Raw genomic sequence first — 18,441 nt, forward strand, 5'->3', positions numbered from 1 at the left:
AGTTCAGCTGCTTTGAAACAAAAAATAGCCATAGATAATATATAAATGAATGCTTATGTGTGTATTCCAATAAAACTTTATTCATAAAACCCAGAACTGGGCTAGATTTGACCTATAGCTGTAGTTTACTGAATCCTGTGGAAATATTTGTCATAGTAAAAGGCGTGCATTTGTGGCAGAGTAGGAATTGCAGCTAGAGTTATTTCTTTAGCAAGTTGATATGGTTATAATCAGATATGATTTGAGATAGCAGTTAGCAACTCAGGCTCAGCAGTTATTCGAAGTAGAAACTCAGCAAAGACTAATTCAATGTTATGATATCAGGAAGGGTCTTCCCCAGACAAGTGATGCAGGAGGAAAGGAAGGGTTGGATGTTGTGTTTAAGATGTTAAAGAGTCAAATCTAGAAAGCTTACACACCTTACTTTTTCGTGCGTTCAGAGTCTAGGAGTAGAAAGAGGTTTAGAGGCTCCCCAGCATGCAGGGACAGAAAGCTTAAATGAGTATAGCTTCCTGGTATGGAGAGGCAGCCTTCCATTGAGTGTGTTTGCCACAGTTATATATTGAAAGAATGCTCTTTACTCCCAACAAGAAATAATTTTTCTCGCCTGGGAAATGGCTCATTGGGTAAAGTGCTTGCTATGCAAGCATTAGGACCCGAGTTCAATTCCTCAGCACCCAGCTATTAGGTATGATGGCATGTGCCATAATCCCAGCTAGGTGGTGGTGGTCATAGTGGGAGGCAGATCCCTGAATCTTGCTGGCCAGCAAATGTAGCCAGTCAGTGAGGTCTGGGTTCAGTGAGGGACCTTGTCCCAAAAACTAAGGTAGAAAGCAATAGAGGAAATGCTTACTATTGGTCTCTGACCTCCAAGCAAGCGCACTACCTACACATATGCATACAGTACACATACACACATATACAGATAAAAAGTGGAAATACATTTTCTCGTGTATATGCATATATGTGCGCACATGCATACGCACATCCGCGTATGTCTGTATGTGTGAGCAGAGATCCAGAGTACAGCCTCAAGTGTTGTGCCTCAGGCATTGCCCATCTTTTCTGAAACAGGCTTTCTCACTATCTTGATCTCTTGGCAAGTAGTTAGCTAGGGTCTGCCCATTTCTGCCTTCCTAGCAATGGGATTGCAAGCAAGTACTACCAAGCCCAGACCTTTTATTACTTATTTAAAAAATTATTTTGGTTTTAATATATTACTTTAATCTATTTCTATTGCTTTATTTATTTGCCTATTTTAAATATATTTTATTACTTATCGATCTTTTTTTTCATTTTTTCTATCTTTTTATTGTAAAGTTATAGTGAAGAAACAATCATTCAAATTAATAAGCAATAGAGGCCATCATTTTAGTAATAGAGACTTCAGAGGGATTCCAGATTGTAGAGTGATCATAGGTTGAAATACCTAATTGACAGTTTTTAGATTTGTCACCATTGTCCTTTTACCAGATTTCTTTCATACAACAAATGCAGGAGAATTCCAAGGGCTGGTGGATTTTTAACATGTTGAGCATCTCATTGCTCTTTACCAGATGTTCTAAAGCCTGCAACTTATCTTCAGGTAGAGGCCATTACTTATTTATCTTTTATTAACTATTTATCCTCTATTTTTCTTTGGACATCGGCTCTGGAAATGAACTCAGATTTTTGTGCTTCTAAGAGAAACACCCCACTGATTGAGATGTCTTCCCCAACCTTCTCCTAATTTTCTTTAAAACAAAACAAAGCAAAACCAAACCAAACCAAACCAAACCAAACCAAACCAAACTCCACCAAGCTCATTCAGTGTCTCTTCTCTTTCTTTGCACTAGAGAGGCAGGAACCGTGAAATATATGAAAAAGTAGAAGTAGCTCTGCTTTTTCATTTGTGATAATCTTTCTATCTAAAGACCTGGACATCGACTTTTAATCCCAGCGTGTAGGAAGCAGAGGCAGGCAGATCTCTGAGTTCAAGGTCAACCTGGTCTACAGAATGAGTTCTAGGACAGCCAGGACTACCCTGCTTTTAAAAAAGGCCTGCACATCTAATAACATCTAAAAAAAAAGGCACATGTTCACAGGTTCTGAGGATTAGATTAGGGTATGGGTAGCTTTGGGGGCATTATTCTTTGCTTCTACTTTTCTATTTTCTGGGGGGGGGTGGTGGAAATATAATACCCATAATACCCTTTGTTACAAGGGCAGGGAGAATTTTTTTTTTTGATAAGAAAATTTCTTACTATGCTCCTAATATCCTTGGCTGTCTTTGCTCTATGCATTAAAACACTTGTAACTGGTAAGAGTTTATCAGGCCATTTTTTCATATTCCTCTTTCTTTTTCTCTCTTCCTCTTTTTTAGCCCCCTTCGTTGTCTTTCCCCTGAACTGCGCCTAGTTTGCGGCTAGGTTTCTGTGATAAACCGCACTGAACAAAAGCAGAAAGGTTTTCCTTGGCTTACACTCCATTGTCACAGTCCGTTGCTGAGGGCAGTCAGGGCAGGAACGGTAGAGAAATACTGCTCGCTGGCTGACTTCCCACGGGCTTGTCAGTTTGCTTACACAACCAGGACCACCTTCCCAGGAGCAGCACCCTTTCACAATGGGCTGGGTCCTCCCACATCAATTATTAATCACGAAAATATCCCCTGAACATGCCCAGGTACCCTAACTGAGCCTTCCCTTGGGTGGTTCCCTAACTGAGCCTTCTTCTTCCCAGGGGACGCTAGTTTTTGACACAAAACTAACCAGTATGGTGTTTGAGATTAGGATTTGTAATTGAGAGCAGAATCTTGAAAAGACAGTGTTTTCCAACTAGGAAATAACTCGTGACAGGTGAACGGGGGATTAACTGCCCTCTGAGAAGGGCAGCCCTGCTTGCAATCTTGCAGTAGTTTTGACCTGTGAAAAGCAGAATGTAAGCTTACAGAATACTTGAACGCAAAATGTTTTGCATTTCTGTCAATATAGTAGAGACATGTGTGTGTGTGTGTGTATGTGTGCACGTGCGTGTGCAAGTGTGTGCGTGAGTGTGTGCAGTGACCCCCCTGCTTTGCTTGGTTTCCTCACTTCTCTTTGATCGACATTGCCTGACCTCCCAACATAACTCCCTCTGACTTTCAGTTTCTTACAAGCCTTGCAGTTTCAATTCTTTCCAATTTCCTAAATTGGTTGCTTACTTTGAAGTGTGGCAAGCCAAAGAAGATTCTGGAAAGAATTTTCTGGGTAGCGTGGAGAATGTGGAGAGGGACGCTCACACTGCGATAAAGCGGGCGACTTCACTGAACTGGGTAATACAGTTGTCGTTGACAGAACTATGGCCTGTCTCTCAGTGAAAAACAAACTGAGTGGGGAGAGACGGGGAAAGTGGTCTTGGAAGACAACACAGAATCCAACCAGACCGTTTCAAAGTACACAACGGATACACAGCCTGTATGGCTAACTTGCGTATTAATGACTTTCCGAGCCACACACTGAAGCTAGGAGGCAAATTGATTGACTTTATTTGTCAAGACGGAGAACTTAAGAGTTCAAGTCTCACCAGCAGGGACAAGAAGTCCTGTGGCTGGGGAGAGTTGTGGCTGGCTACACCTGATAAGAAAGGGAGCCGCTATTAGTCCATTCCACAAACTCGTTTGCATCAAGTCTCCTGAAGAAATGGTAGGTGACGATGAGAGAGAGATAAGAGGAACCATTGACTATGACACTGGGACCTGTTTCCTCTGCATATGCTGGATTTTGGGGATCCAGTCTGTTTGGACGCTCGCCTTCCTGGACTTGGAGGGAGGGGGAGGGAGCTGGAGCTTCCCACAGGGCAGGAAACCCTGACTGCCCTGGGGGACGGAGGGGAAGGAGGGGGGGAGTGGGGGGAGTGGGAGGGTGTTGGGAGGGGGGGCGGAAATGGAAACTTTTATAATTTAATAAAATTTACTAAAAAAAAAAAAAAAAAAAAGAGGAACCGAAGGAGAAAAGTCGCAGAGGGGACAGGTGGCAAACTACCGCCGTTGCCATTTAGGACTGTGAGACAGGCTGTGTCATTCCTGTCCTCTAGGTGAGGTTTATATCATTAATGCTTCTGTTTATATAGTGCCTGCGTTTCCTTGTTTCTAGCGAATCTAAGCACATATAAAAACATAATTATGGCTCATGAAAGGAGACACTTAATAACTTTCTGGGATGCACTGTCAACAAATCTGTCTACGGGGGAAAGCGACATCCACTCAGGCTAATTGCCACTGCCAAACTTGGTTTAGTCTCGGGCTGCTTTTGGGCATGCGGGGCTGTTTTACAGAGGGTTCAGGCTGCTCTGCCTGTAGACACTGTATTCCCTTGCTATGTTTCTGCCTGGCATTTATTTTGACAAGTTAATGATGCTCAGTTTTGAGAATGAAGCTCTCTCTGCTGCTTCCTGTGGGCAATGGTTTCTATGCCCTGAGAACCGTTTAAATGAACCTCTTTTGTATCGAAAGAAATTGATGATGATGCTTAGAAAATGGGTTTCAAATGCATTGTTATACATGTAAATAATTTGCCCTCTGGTGGGTAATGAATAAGGCTATTAGTTTTGGCCGCTAGAGTCTTACTCCTCATAGCTGTCATGGGTCTGTGCATGACAGGCAAAAATATTTCCAATAAGGGCTACATGGCATGTGTTATAATTTTGAGATAAAGTACTTCTCCTTGCTGGTTATGGTGGATTTAATCCATTCGGGTGTACCTTGGGTTTGTAAACTTAAATGCCTTCAGTGGCCAGATAGGTAGCAAACAGATAGGTATGAACCAGCCTTATATAAACTAATAAGAAGCCGTAGAGTCTGTGGAGAACTGGAGAAAAATTATTATACCTAAAGGTCTTTAGACACAAAATTAAAACTAAATGTCCATTGTTAATGAACCACATCTATAAATAGAAGCAGAGCTGTAGAATCACAGTGGCCTGTCTTTGTTTTGGAAGTGAGATTTTACACTAGACTACACCATGTTTAAGGGACGTAAGATTCATCTTTACAATATACTGTTTATCCCCAATTATGCATTCCTGTTGGTAGACAACAGATTTATTTTTTCTAAGAGAGATGGCTTCTGCAGTACAGTGTCTTGTGCTGAAAGACAAGTTGATTTCAATTAAAACTTAAAGTTGTTTGTATCTGTTTATTTACTTTTTTGTGTGCATGTGTGTGCATGTGTACCTTAGTACAAATATGCAAGTCAGAGGAAAATTTATTGGAATCGGTTCTCTCTTTCTACCAAGCAGATTCTGGGGATCAGTTTCAAGTGGAAAATGTGTTTACCTGCGTAGTCATCTCACAGACCCTGAATTATAACTTCAAATGGTTGTAAACCATGACAAAAAAAAATGGAAGTGAGAAAGTGTTTATTTTGGTTCACAGGTCAAGGGTATAGTCCGTCATGGAGGGAAGTCAAAGCAGCAGGAGGTTGAGAGACAGTCAGTCCCACACACTGACATGTGTGCGAGTGCCCACGCATGTACGCCAGTGTCCATGCATGTATGCGAATGCCCAGCTGTCTTTCTCCAGTTCAGGCTGCCCTGCCCAGGGACCAGTCCAGCCCACAGTTTAGATGGGCCTCCCCACATCAATTAATGTAAAGAAGCTAATCCCTTACAGACTTTCTCAGACGGTAACCGTAATCTAGATAATCTCTCCCAGGTATGCCCAGAGGTCCATTTTCCTGGCCAGTTTTTTAGACCTGTCCAGTTGAAGACAGTAACCTTCAATTGGGCAGCAGAAGAAACAAGGGACATTGAAGAGAAGGTAGGTTAGTTAGACAATGCCCCAGCATGACTTTCCAAAGTCACACAATGTGTATCTAGAATCCTTACTATGGAAACAGCAGTACTATAGCATGCTCTCTTTGTCATTAAACTTCCCGCTGCATATCATGAAAATGGACTCAGCTGTGCACTGGTTCTGCTGTGTACCACATTACACTTCTGTCTGCGAGACCAAATACTCATCCACACAGACAGAAATGTACTGATCAAGAGAACTTAAGAACCGGACCTGGAAGTACTCAGATGTCCTTCTGCCCAGAGTTAGAGTATACAGGAGGGAATCTGTCAGCAAATGTGCACTCTGTCCTATGATGCAGAAGGCTTCTTCTGTCAGTTCATTCCTCACATTATAAAGGCATTTGCGGCAGACTAAGTGACTCAACATCTGTAGGAGACGCAGTCAATATGAACACAGATGTTTCCTAAGCGGAATGAATTGGCCTCTGGCCCAGTTGGCATTTTCCGTCTATATTGGGTTTTAGGTCAGACCTGAATAGGTCTGCTGACACTTTCTGATGGAAGAGATTTTATTACTGGTCCCCCCCCCCCAATAATGCTGCTGAGAGGAGAGTTATAGCCAAGGACAATGGAGGGATAAACAGTCTTTCCCAGGATGTGTCCCTGGAATGTGAGCCTCGTGAAAAAGAAACATCTATGGGCAGGGTTTGGGAAACACTAAGTAAACAGAAAACTTTGCTTTAAATTATAAGGCGTTTTAAAACCTTTGGTAAGATAATATGCAAGGTAGGCTTCCACAAGTGGCAAAAAGTTAATTTTGGTAAGTTCGCCACATTTCCTTTGTTGCGAGGTGCCACTGGTTGTAACCTATACTGCTAATTTAATACTGGGTTTTGTTTTGTTAGTTTAGGGAAAGACTTCAGATAACAAACTTTTTTGACATTGACAGATGCAGGTCCATTTTGAAAAAGTTAGTGTGAAAAAGCCGAGCTTGAGAATGGAGAACAGACATTAAAGAGCAATCCCCTTTGCACGCTGGCATTCTACTCTACTGATATTGTAAGAAGCACAGTTTTAGCAAATAAAAGTCCAGACTATCTTCTGAAATGGCAGAATTCACTCTAAGCACAGCATTCTCACCAACTAAGTTTTTTTCTAGTAGAAATTACCCGATATTAGCCATACTGAGTTCTGTTTGTACTTATCGAATAAAAACTTTGTTTCTGAGATAGTTTTGCGCTGCTTGGGGCTTTGATGAGCATCATCAAATTGTGTTTGAATTTCTGTGTCTAGCCTTTACTTCTTTCTGTTGAGAGCAACACTGAAATGTATAAGTCTTAAATTAGATGTAAACACTTAAATGTATAAGTTCTCAGTCTTAAGCTGAGAACCAAGTCTAGTTCACATTAGATGTGTAATTATAAGGTTGGTTGTAGTTGACGAAGGTCGTACTGATATTTCATATTTACTGAACATTCCAGCTTGTTTTTAAACTGTCTTTTCTTTATATACCTGTGGGTGGAGACATTTTCGATGCTAGAAGACGAGTGTCCAGCTGTAGTTCTTTCTGAACACGGATGGCATTAAAAATGACCGCTTTAGTATCTTTATGGAAAGCCCGAATAAGCCCCAGGCTTATTTATTCTGCGTAGACTCTTTTCACTGGTTCAGCTGTTGGAGTCATTTACTCCAAAGCTGGCCAAGAGCTGGAAGGAACGTGCTGTTCAACATCGTTAATTGAGATGTTTGGGTGGACGATCAGTTTGTGTGTTATTACCAAGGAACTTAATTAAAAGTTAATAATATCTATTCCAACTCATTACACTCACTTTTGTATCTGCTGTGCATATAGAAAAGTAGAGTCTTCTTGCGAGCAATGCTTTAATTCTTTAAACTTGTCTTCCTGGTTTTTATTGTGGTCCCTCTTCATCACTCTTTCTGTCCAGATGCCGGAGGCCATGCTTTCTTTGGGCTAATTCTCTTTTGAGAACACTTGATATTATGGCCAAGGCTGTTTTGTTCTCTCCCTTTGTGTTGTTGCGATTATGAGGCGTTTGTCATTGATTCATATTACGAGAGCCCTGCATGGCCCACCTTGTTCGGGAACAAATCTGTTTGTGGTGTGAAATAGTTGTCCACTTTAGCAACTCAAATCCGTCTTGGTCATTTATAACTGTATCCCAGGGGCCTCCGAGAGCCATCGTATAACAGATGAGAAAAGAAAGCAAACACAGAACACCTAGTTTAGAGATTTGGGAACTCATAAAAACAAAGCTACCGTGGTAACATTATTCCCGGAGCACCGAGAGAACACTGAGTCCACCTGTTGTATAGTAATATCAAATTATCCCCACTCTACCCACAGTGACCAGCTCCATCCCTCAGTGCTCCAAAGACTTTGCTGAAGAGGATATTTGGGATGTCTGGCAGGTGGCCCGAGGAAATCTACCCCATCTAACTTTCTTTCCTCTGGTGCTGGGGATTTAACCTAGGACTTCGCCCTTGCCATGCAAGAGCTCTCCCCCTGTGAGCTAAATCCCTAACTAAGGGTGGAAGTTTCTACCCCCACCCTCATCTTTCCCTTTGAAGGCTCAATATTGGAGTCTGCTTCATCAGAGATTAGCAAGATGAAGGCGTACACATTTATTAAGGCGCACAAGCATTGGGGTCAGATTTAGAAATTCAAATTATCAGCATGAAATATTGATTTCTGAGCCCTAAATGCAGTAGACACAACAGAGGGGAGAGGACCTATGTTTAAGGTTTTCACAGTGGGCTCGAGCGACAGCTTCTCCTCAGGTTAGGCACGCCATAGCAGTTAAACCAGAAACCTCTCTCCCCACCACATCTTCACGAAAATTAAAGTGCCTAAGGAAATTCCCTTATCTCCTGATGCCTCCGAAGGAATATTGTTCCATCACTTGGTGTGGGGGGAAAGCACAAAGGAGATAGATAACTGACCCTTGTCTTGAGGACCATGACGTCATTGGTACCCTATTTGGGCACAGCCCCAGTTACCCTCCTCATTGCCTAAGAAACCCAGCTAGGAAGTACCGGGTTGGTTAAAGAATTCTCCGGATTGTACTGCGGTTTAAAAGTCTTAACACTGAGGATTTTTTTTTTTTTTACTTTTTTTTCCTCAAAGAAACTTTGAATGCATTCATCAAGTCCAGGAGATTTCCGTAGGCACTTTAATTTCCGTGAAGATGTGGTGGGGAGAGAGGTTTCTGGTTTAACTACAATGGCGTAGGCTCCCAGGCTCTTAACTTGCATTAACAGAAATGTCTGCGGTGTAATTCCATTCCCAGCAAAAGCAGAAAGAAGATGGTTGGGATTTTTTTTTCTTTATCAGCTAGAATAGTGGAGTTAATGTTATATCAAACTATAGGAATTTAATTACCCCATTCCACAAATGTAGTTTTCAAATAAAGGAGTCAAAAGGATTTTCAAAGCCATTCTTCTGAGCTGTGATATAAAAACTCAGAGTACATTTAGGAGATGTAAAATGTATTACTGAACGTCGTGAGACACGGCAATGAATGGTGGAGCAACAGGAAACGTGACGTGAGACTGAACACACGGCGATTAAAACTCTCGTCGCTTGCTGCTTAGAAACATCACAATTTGCCCGCCGCCTTGCATGCTTGTCTCTGTAAGGATGGCCATCTGTGAAATAATTCTATATAATAATATAGTGGGTGGATTGCCACTTCAGGACAGGTCTTACCGAAGGTGGGAACACAGCCATTTGAAAGCTTAAACCCAGACGAGGTGTAAGGGAGAAATGCAGTTAGGGTTGGGAGGAATCAATCACCGAGTGGAGAACCATTATTCTTCCCAGGGCCCGAGAGTCTGTCCTTTACAATGTCCATAAAAACACCCTTCTCTCAGCAGTGCATGGGAGTGGGGGGATGGGGGGGCGCTGGTGCCGCTGTCTTAGTGATTCCCATCCTGAAAAGTCTTTTCAGAAGCCATAGTTTCTCCTGCTTCTTAAGGGAATGACACACGCTCATTATAGAAAACTTTGAAATGGATGGGGGAAGGAAAGAAAATACAGGCCATTTGTAATATCTCAGCGGCGATGGCCACACTTCGCATTTTTGGCATATAGCCTTCACGTTTTCCTGAAAAGTCATTTTTGCCACATCAAATGAGAACTTAATGGAAGCGACTCCTGGCTCTGGAGGAAGGAGTAACGAGGTGTTCATCCATTTACCAAATATGTGTGCTGCCCAGAGAGAGAACCTGGCTTCTACATCTACAGAAGAACTGGGAAAACTCTGGAAAGCCAGGCCTTGTAACTTTCTACCCAGTTAAGTTGCAATGTGGTTTTGTGACCAAAACACAGGGTTGATGAGTTTTGTTTTTGCTTTTTTTTTTTTTCCTTCAAACAAAAATGAGCAGGTACATACTTATTTAAAAACCTGGTTTCCGGACTTATTTTGTCAGTCTTTCATCGGTCATGTTCCCATTAGTGATACTTTGTCTGATTTCATCCTGTAACTCTTCTCAGTCTCTTTTTGAGTCTAATCATCAGTGTCTATCGGTAGCTGGAGTTCTCAAGTTTCTCTATAGCATTTGCTCCCAAGATGCTGACACTAGTAGTGGGTAAGGGAGGACCTGGGGTCCATACAGCAGAGTGAACACTTTGTCTTTCCTGAGCCTGCGTAGCTTAGGGACCAGCAAGTGAGGCAGTGTAGTGTAGTGGACAATTCAGAGTGCAGGTGTTAGTGTCCAGATCTAGGCTTTGTCAATGACAGGCTGGGTGTCATCAAAGCAAATATTATGTATGATTCTTACTGAAGAATGGGAATTCAAGTTTGATTCATTGGCATCCTAGCCAGTCTAGGAGCACCGTGATGGACTTGGTAGTAGCAGAGAGTTGGGTTTCACTTCTAAAACAGCAAAGGGAAATGGGAATTTATAGCCAAGGAGCAGAAGGGTGGTGGTCACTATATAGAAAATTTCTAAGAGAATCTTGAGGAAAACATCTGGTTTTCCTGATGTTATTGGACTCTTGCTGAGGTTGTTTGGGAGAGGAGTCTGTTAGGTTCTGGAAATGGGGGAATCTGGCTACCCCGAACTAAGAAGTTTCTTGCTAGAACTGGATAACGTCGCAACGAACACGGAAGCCTACACGTCGGGGCCTGGCTGAGAACGACTCGCGTCTAGCCAAGGAGAGAATGTTAATAACGTCTACCGTGTTCCAATTTCATCATCTTTAAAATGAGGCTAATACTGCTATCTAATGTCAGAGAGATGCCGTAAAAATCGATGAGCTAATGCACCGGGAAGCAGCTTGGCACACTTGTGAGTGTTAAAATAGTGCCAGCTAGTCCATTTCGCACCGCTGTGCACTTAGGCATCCAGGTGGCCGTATCAGCACTCACACACGGGGAGTCCCCCGGAGAGCTTCCACTTTTGCATGTGACCTTGGGGTAATCTAACTTTAAGCACCCCAGCGTTGTCTTTCTGAACATGCAGACTGTTCAGTTTATTTCTTAAAAGGGTTTTAGACGGGGGCGGGGGGAGGGTGCTCTGCTATTTTACAATGTAAAGTGTTTTGTTTTTTTTTTATATCTATAAATAATAGAAGGAAGGCCTCGCCTGAACGATGTCAAGCTTCTCCCTGGAGATGGAGGCGCTGCCTCGGACTTAATAGCACACCTCCCCCGAGCAAACAAAGACAAGTCACAGGAAACAGCTTGGGAAAAAAATAAATGAGAAAATATTGTTTGTGCCAGCGAGAGCACGTGAAATATGAATTCCTGGAGGAAAGTCTCAGGCAGATGAGGGGGGAGGCTGCTAGTCAGTGCGACCCTCCCTCCATAACCAAACAAAGCAATAAGTTTGGGGTCTCCGATCTCGACTGCTCCTCCTCACGAGCTCGTGCTTCTGATAGCCCCGTCCAGGTGTTTGCAGCTTGGCTGGAAGAGGACTGAATTTAATATAAAACTAGATGAAGAAGCTGCCGGAGGAGAGCCAAACGAGGTTGTTTGTTCTGGTGCTGAATGGGCTTTGGATTCATCTCCACACGCGCACACGGGGGTCCTGTGTTGATGCCTGGCCAGCAAGGTTTAGAAAGTCTTTCATAATGAACCAAGGGGAGGTTCCTTTAAATGATTTACGTTAGAAATGTTTAAATGCTGAGCTATTTGTTACAGAGGCATCATTTTGATTGCTTACTTTTTCCTTTCTCGAATCTAAGAAGTCATATTTTTTTTTCTAGAAAAAGTCAAGGCTATAATTGGTCTACTAGAACGCTTTTGTAAAGAGTCCAAACCCAATGTCCTTTTAGCAAAGTATAGTATCTCTCTGTGGTGTGTGTGTAACAGTTCCTGCATATACATATACACTTGCATCTTGCTTAAATTAAAAAAATTGATTTTAGCCACCAGAAGTATCACACAAACGCCTTGATTCCCAGATTTCCCAATAAGAGCAGCTCCATGGCAATCTGATCACCTTTGTGCAGTGGGGCAATTGGCTAGAACTGAGATGCTCTTGTCCCATTAGGCAAGGCTAAGTGTAACGTCACACCTATTCACCTGTTTTCCTTTCTCCACCTGGTGAGTGAAAGGCAAGGCCGGTGGAGGGATTGTCATTCCAGGCAGCCATAAAACACCAACTCGCCTAGAGCCAGAGAGTGTGGCAAAATCGTCTGTCAGAAGACCAGAAATATCTCAAGTCATGATATTCCTTATTGTCTCATGAATTCTCAGTGATCTGGAGTTAATCTTGTGACTGTAAAATAATGGGTCGAAATCAAATGCAAGCACATATTGCCATAGTTTAATGCCATGCTTTACTTTATTGCAATAGGACTTTTAAACTATAAAAAACAGTGCATTGTACTTCTGACCTGACCTCATTCGTCATAGTCTTAATTCTCTCGAGCACTCTTTGTGGCACGGTGTCCCCTCAGTGAGGCCCGGGTGATTCAGTTTCTTTCATGCCTGGTTTATAGTGTGTACCTCTCACTGGCTTCCAACAGGTCAGTTTTGGACACCTGGCTAATCTAGGGATCCCTAAGACGGCGAGGGCACCTAGCACAGAGCAGTCTACAGAAGGATGGCTGGGGGCAGGCTAGAAGACCATCTGTTCTGGTGCTGTGCACTTCACTGTCAGGAATCTCAATTCTAGTGTCCCACAGGGATCAGTCACGTTGGGAACGGAAAGAAAACATTGCTGGATAAGGCAAACTATACAGAGTTAAGTACACCTGCTTATAATCCATCATTGATGTCTCTTAAATTTGCGAATTGGAGTCTCAGTTACTCTATCTTCAAAATGAGGGTGGGCAGCATTGATACAGAGTTCTATAGGTTTCTTTTATGTAGTTCTCTCTCTCTCTCTCTCTCTCTCTCTCTCTCTCTCTCTCTCTCCTCACTTCCCCTCTCCCTCCCTCCCTTTCTCTCTATCTCTCACTCTCTTCCTTCCTCTGTCCCCCTCTCCATCTCCCCCCCTTTCTTTCTCCCCCCTCTCTCTTCCTCTCTTTATAGATAAAGCCCCTAAGGCAGAAAATAGTAAAATAACTTTCCTAGAGTTAATATGGAGGAGGCTACCCTCAAACTGTGGTTCTCACTTTAAAGTCAGTGTGCTCAGACACCCATGTCCACAGTGCCTTCCTCTCAGGGCTGCTGACAGTATGATGTAAAGGGCTCAATGCTGTGTCCGGTGGAGTGTCGGCACCAGTGACCGGAGGTGCTTATTATTAGAGACGGAAGCGCAACTGAGCTTGAATGCTGTCTAGTGTTTCAATGACTGTAGATCCTCATGTGACAGGGACTCAGCTCCATGGGGTACATCTTCCCAACACCCTTTCCACATACTGATGGTTGGTGCCAACTGTGAGTGTGAGAGACAGTGATGGTAGTGTTGCTGTTAGTGACTGGAAAGGAAACAGGACCTCATTAGTAAAAGCATAAAGTAGAAGCTTAGTGCAATGGAGAGCCGAGAACTGCTTTTCTCCTGTTAAAAATACTTACCCCCCACCACAAGTTTATGTATAATGTTTTAGAATTTCTGGTCTTGCTTGGAAAGAAATCAGTGAGTAAGTGTAAGGTTGTTAGCCCTAGAGTCTGGGAAGGTGTTGCTTTTAGTAATGCAGGGATGAAAATAAAATGACCCTCTTAAGGTAGTGGTTGCCCACAGCTCATTTGTAAGTCAGTAAAAACCTCATTTTTTATATGAGCATCGGAGAGCTGACCTTTAAAATCACATCGGGGGAGGATGTGTGATTTGATGCAGAACATTTTTTGGGGCAAGCCTAAGGATGGATGGCCGGGGATAGGCTCATCCGTTTTCTTCTCCTTCAAGGAGCACAAAATTGCTTAGGCTACGAGTCAGTTCTTGGGTAGTTCCAAACCTGTAGCACATGCCTAAGTAGGTCTCCTGTGCAAGGAAGATTAAGCACATCTATAGAAGGGATGCTGATCCACGCATCTGGTAGGAAAATGATGGGAACACGTATTGTGAGCGTGTGCGTGCGTGCGTTCACTGGAAAGTTTAGCCATTTTGAGGTAACTGGTTGTGTAGTGAGTTCGGTGAAGTCTTTTGGAAAAAGATGCTGGGATTGCTTTAAAATCATAGCCATATTCTGAGAATTTCTGTGTTATAGAGATGTTACTACGGGGCTCATACATTGCATCTAGGGTCCGGGAAGCAACGCTGTGAATCTAAAACTAGCGTTTGATTTGTGAAACTCAAAATAACCTGCAAGTTCATGGAGCATGAAGAGAAGCCCATCTGTATTCATAATACGCTTTTTTAAAGAGCCACGGATGCTGTGGGAAGCAGAGTTGGGTGGATGGACATCTTAGAGATTCATCTCCAGGAGAAAATAGTATCTGTCTGATCTTGTGTGCTACATCATTCACAGAGTGACGGTCTGGGTGGTGATGCTGTTGGAAATTCCTTGCAGTTGTTAATTCTGAACAGTCTAGGCTTGGAGGCACTTTAGTGCCTGAATCTGTCATATCGTAAACTCCTCCACACTTTGACCAAGGACCGTTAGCATTTTCCCTGGCTAGGCTTCAGCTGGCTACAACCTTCAGAAGCAGCAAACTGAAAAACTTTCCCCCTAACGTTTTCAGACGACCATCCAGATGTCAGAATCAATGAGCTTTCAGTCACCGCTTGTAACAAGGAAGCCAGAAGCCACTTAAACACCAGGCTACCTTGCTTCCCAGCTTCCGTAGGCAATGCCTGCCAATTAGCATCCAGTCATGCTGCTAAGGGCTTGGCTGTGGCAAGGAAGCCGGCTCTTCCCTTTCTCACTGACATGGGGGGGGGGGGGGCTACTGAGAGGGAAAAACGTTGAGTGAGGTCACCAGTGGGTAGATCTATTTCCGAACGTGCAAGTGAAAAATCTATTTGAGGGCTAGTGTAGAAATGTTCCCATTTTTTTTTCCGAGACTGTAATATTAGAAAAATTGGCTGGGATTAGAGACTACTGATCCAGGCTGGCTGACATTGACTTTGTAGGCATGGCCAACTGGAAAACTCTTTTAGCTTCTCCTCATTCCCTCCTTAGCTGCCATATTTGCTGAGTACCTACTATGTGTTAGCCAAGGGGGTAGAACAAGACGGGAAACGGAAACAGCACAGGAAGACAGATAAATTTTGTTTCCGGACTTCACGAAGCTTAGTGGGCGGGGGCAAGTTTAAAGACCAGTGGTTTTAGTAGGACTCCATACTATGTTGGGGGATGTAAGAAAAACCTCCTAACCTGGACACTAGCAGGAATGTAACAAAGGACTATGTAATGACAAGGATATTTCCAGGCAGAAATACAAGTGCAAAAATCAAGACAGAGCAAGAAGACCAGTTGCCACTGGTCCAAGGGTAACGGGCAGGAGAATGGCCATTATCTAGTGCCTGGAGAAGACAAGGGGTGGGAATATGGAGTCTCTGCTGCTACCTGCTGTGGGAACTCCTTCAGCCAATAGCTTTTTAAGATACCAGCCTACTTTAGGCGTGGTCTCATGTACTATAAATGCAGATGAAAAGCGTGAATGGGCCTCTTGGTTGCTGGATTCAGTTCCAATTCCCAGTGCTCACAGGGGACGGTGGATCACGACTCTTTCTGTGAGTTTATCCCCAGAGAAATAAACCTTTCTTATACTCCATTCCGGGCTATCGTGAACCAATGTGATCTGAGTCCCTGTCACTGCTGGGCCTTCCTCAGGCCCCCACAGCAGCTACATTGTAAGTTTTGATCTTTACTCCAGGGCGGTGGATGGTATGGTGAAGAGGTGTGATGGGGCCACTCCCTGCCATTGACATCACACACATAGCTCTTGGTCAAATTCTTTCTTGTCTCCAGGTTAGCTGCCTCTCCTTACGTTTCCAACATAGCATTCCTAGAATGGCGTCCTATGGAAAGCACTGACTGGCCTTCGACACTGAGCTCTGGATGTGTGGGATGTCTTAAATGGGTCTTGTCTTGAGTATTAGAATGGAGCCATTTCTTAGGTGGTTCTGATGTTAATTAAGTGCATGAATGGCATTCCCATTAGTACTTGAATGGGAGAAAGAAGCCAGGGATTGGTCGATCTGTCTGTCTGTCCTTCTTTTTCTTCCTTCTTTCCTTCCCTTCTCCCTCCATTCTTTCCTTTTCTTCTCTCCTTCCCTCCCTTCCTCCCTCCATTCCTCCCTTCCTTCCCCTCTTTCTCTCACTTCCTCCCTTTCCCTCCCTTCCCCCTCTCTTCCACTCCCTCCCCGGTCCCTTTCTGTCTTTCTTTCTTTCTTTCTTTCTTTCTTTCTTTCTTTCTTTCTTTCCGTCTGTCTGTCTCTCTCTTTCTCTCTCTCTTTCTTTCCCTCCCTCCTTCCCTCCCTCCCTCCGTCCCTCTCTTCCTTTCCCTTTCTCCCTTTTCCTCCTTCCCTTCCTCCCTCCCTTCCTTTCCCTCCCTCCCTTCCTTCCCTTCCTCTTTCTTTTCATTAAAAAATACTGTTAAGTTCTGGTGCAGAAAAAGTCAATTCTAAATGAAAATAAGTCAGGCCGCCTGCTTTGAAATGGAAAATTCTCTCAGATAAGCTGAAGATGAGGTAGTAAAACTGAAATGACCAGAGGGCTCTTAAAAAAAAAATCGTGCATTTATTCCAAAAGCACCAAAAAGCTCTGAGGAGAAGCAGTTACTTAAACATGGAAATTCCCCCAGCGCAGGGTGTTGAAAAGCCCTTATGTCGTCGTATTCTTCAACAAAAGTTGTTTTTCTTTTTGCTGACGCTTTTCCCCCCTGTAAGTGTGCCTCTTATATTTGATGATCAATTTTCCACAAGGTTTGCCATAATGCCTCCTCAGAGCTCAAGACTTTGCATTTTAATTCATTCAACGAGTGCTTGCAACTAAGACAATATTTGTTGTTTTTACAACTTAGGGTCATCCGTAGCTGGTAGCTACAGTATGGTACTCAAATCCTGGGCCTTCTCTTTTTTTCCTCCGGGTTTTGGGTGGAGGACTACCAGCAAGACAAAACTTTTTTTTTTTTCCCTTTTACTCCTCCTCCTCCTTTCCCCACCGCCATCTCTTTGAGATAGAGTCTTCATAGCCAAGACTGGCCTTGAACTCACTGTGTAGCCAAGGCTGGCCTTGAACTCACTGTGTAGCCAAGGCTGGCCTTGAACTTGTGGTTCTTCTGCTCGACTTCTTCAGTGCTGATATTATGGGCATGCACTATCATATCTGGTTAATATGGAGCTAGGGATCAAACCCAGGGCTTTGTGAGTGTTGACTGAGCCCTGTGCCAGTGAGTTGACTCTCCACTCCCCAAACTGTAGTTTGTGTGGTTTCAGGTGGACCTGGGACCAGGTTCATTTTGTAATTCACTGTTCTTGTGATGGACCTTTGGGTTCTTGTAATCCCTTCTTCTGATACCCCAAGTCTCAGGGGTCTACAGGAAGAATGGCCACGTTTTCCAGTAACTTCTTTCCTCAAAGTTCATCTAGGAACTCATTAACCCTTCAAAGTCCAACCAAGTCTTTAAATTCTGGACCCGAGACAGGTAAGTGCCCATAATTTTAAGATAGAGTGAGAGTTTGTGGCGGAGTCGGACCTGGGAAGGTTTAAACTGTGGTCTTTCCTCACCAGTAGTGTGTTATGCCATCCATGAGGACGGAGGACATCTCTTCCCCCATGTATTGGCTGAAGGAGCAGTACAGTAGATTTTTAGCACACACACTCCAACCACACAGATCCCACATCCCACACTACATCCACCACCACCACACACACACACACACACCCTACACACATCCCATGTTCCACACCACACCCACTGTACACATACACACACCCCACATCCCACACCACATTTACACCCCACATTCCCTATACCCACCATACACACTCATACACACACACACACACACACACAACACATACATATACACCATACCCTATACACTTCCCACATCCCACAGCACACCCCTTATCCACCATACACATACAGACACACACACACCCCATGCCCTACACACATCCCACACCACATCCATCACATACACACACATCTACACACATCCCACGCCCCACACCACACCCACCACATACACATAAACACACCCCCCCACATCCCACACCACATTTACACATCATATTCCCCATACCCACCGTACATGCTCATACACACATACACACACACACACACACACAGAGCCACCATACCCTACACATATCCCACACCACAC

The 18,441-nt window shown here is 43.6% G+C and overlaps 1 protein-coding gene across 1 annotated transcript in view; it reads left to right on the forward strand.

The window, feature by feature from the left end:
* The window catches only part of Tph2 (tryptophan hydroxylase 2), a 101,922-nt gene that overhangs the window by 65,360 nt on the left and 18,121 nt on the right, over positions 1–18,441 (forward strand). The gene's annotated exons all lie outside the window — the stretch shown is intronic.

Source organism: Myodes glareolus, chromosome 26 (assembly GCF_982192425.1).
Source record: "Myodes glareolus chromosome 26, mMyoGla1.1, whole genome shotgun sequence".
NCBI lineage: Eukaryota > Metazoa > Chordata > Mammalia > Rodentia > Cricetidae > Myodes > Myodes glareolus.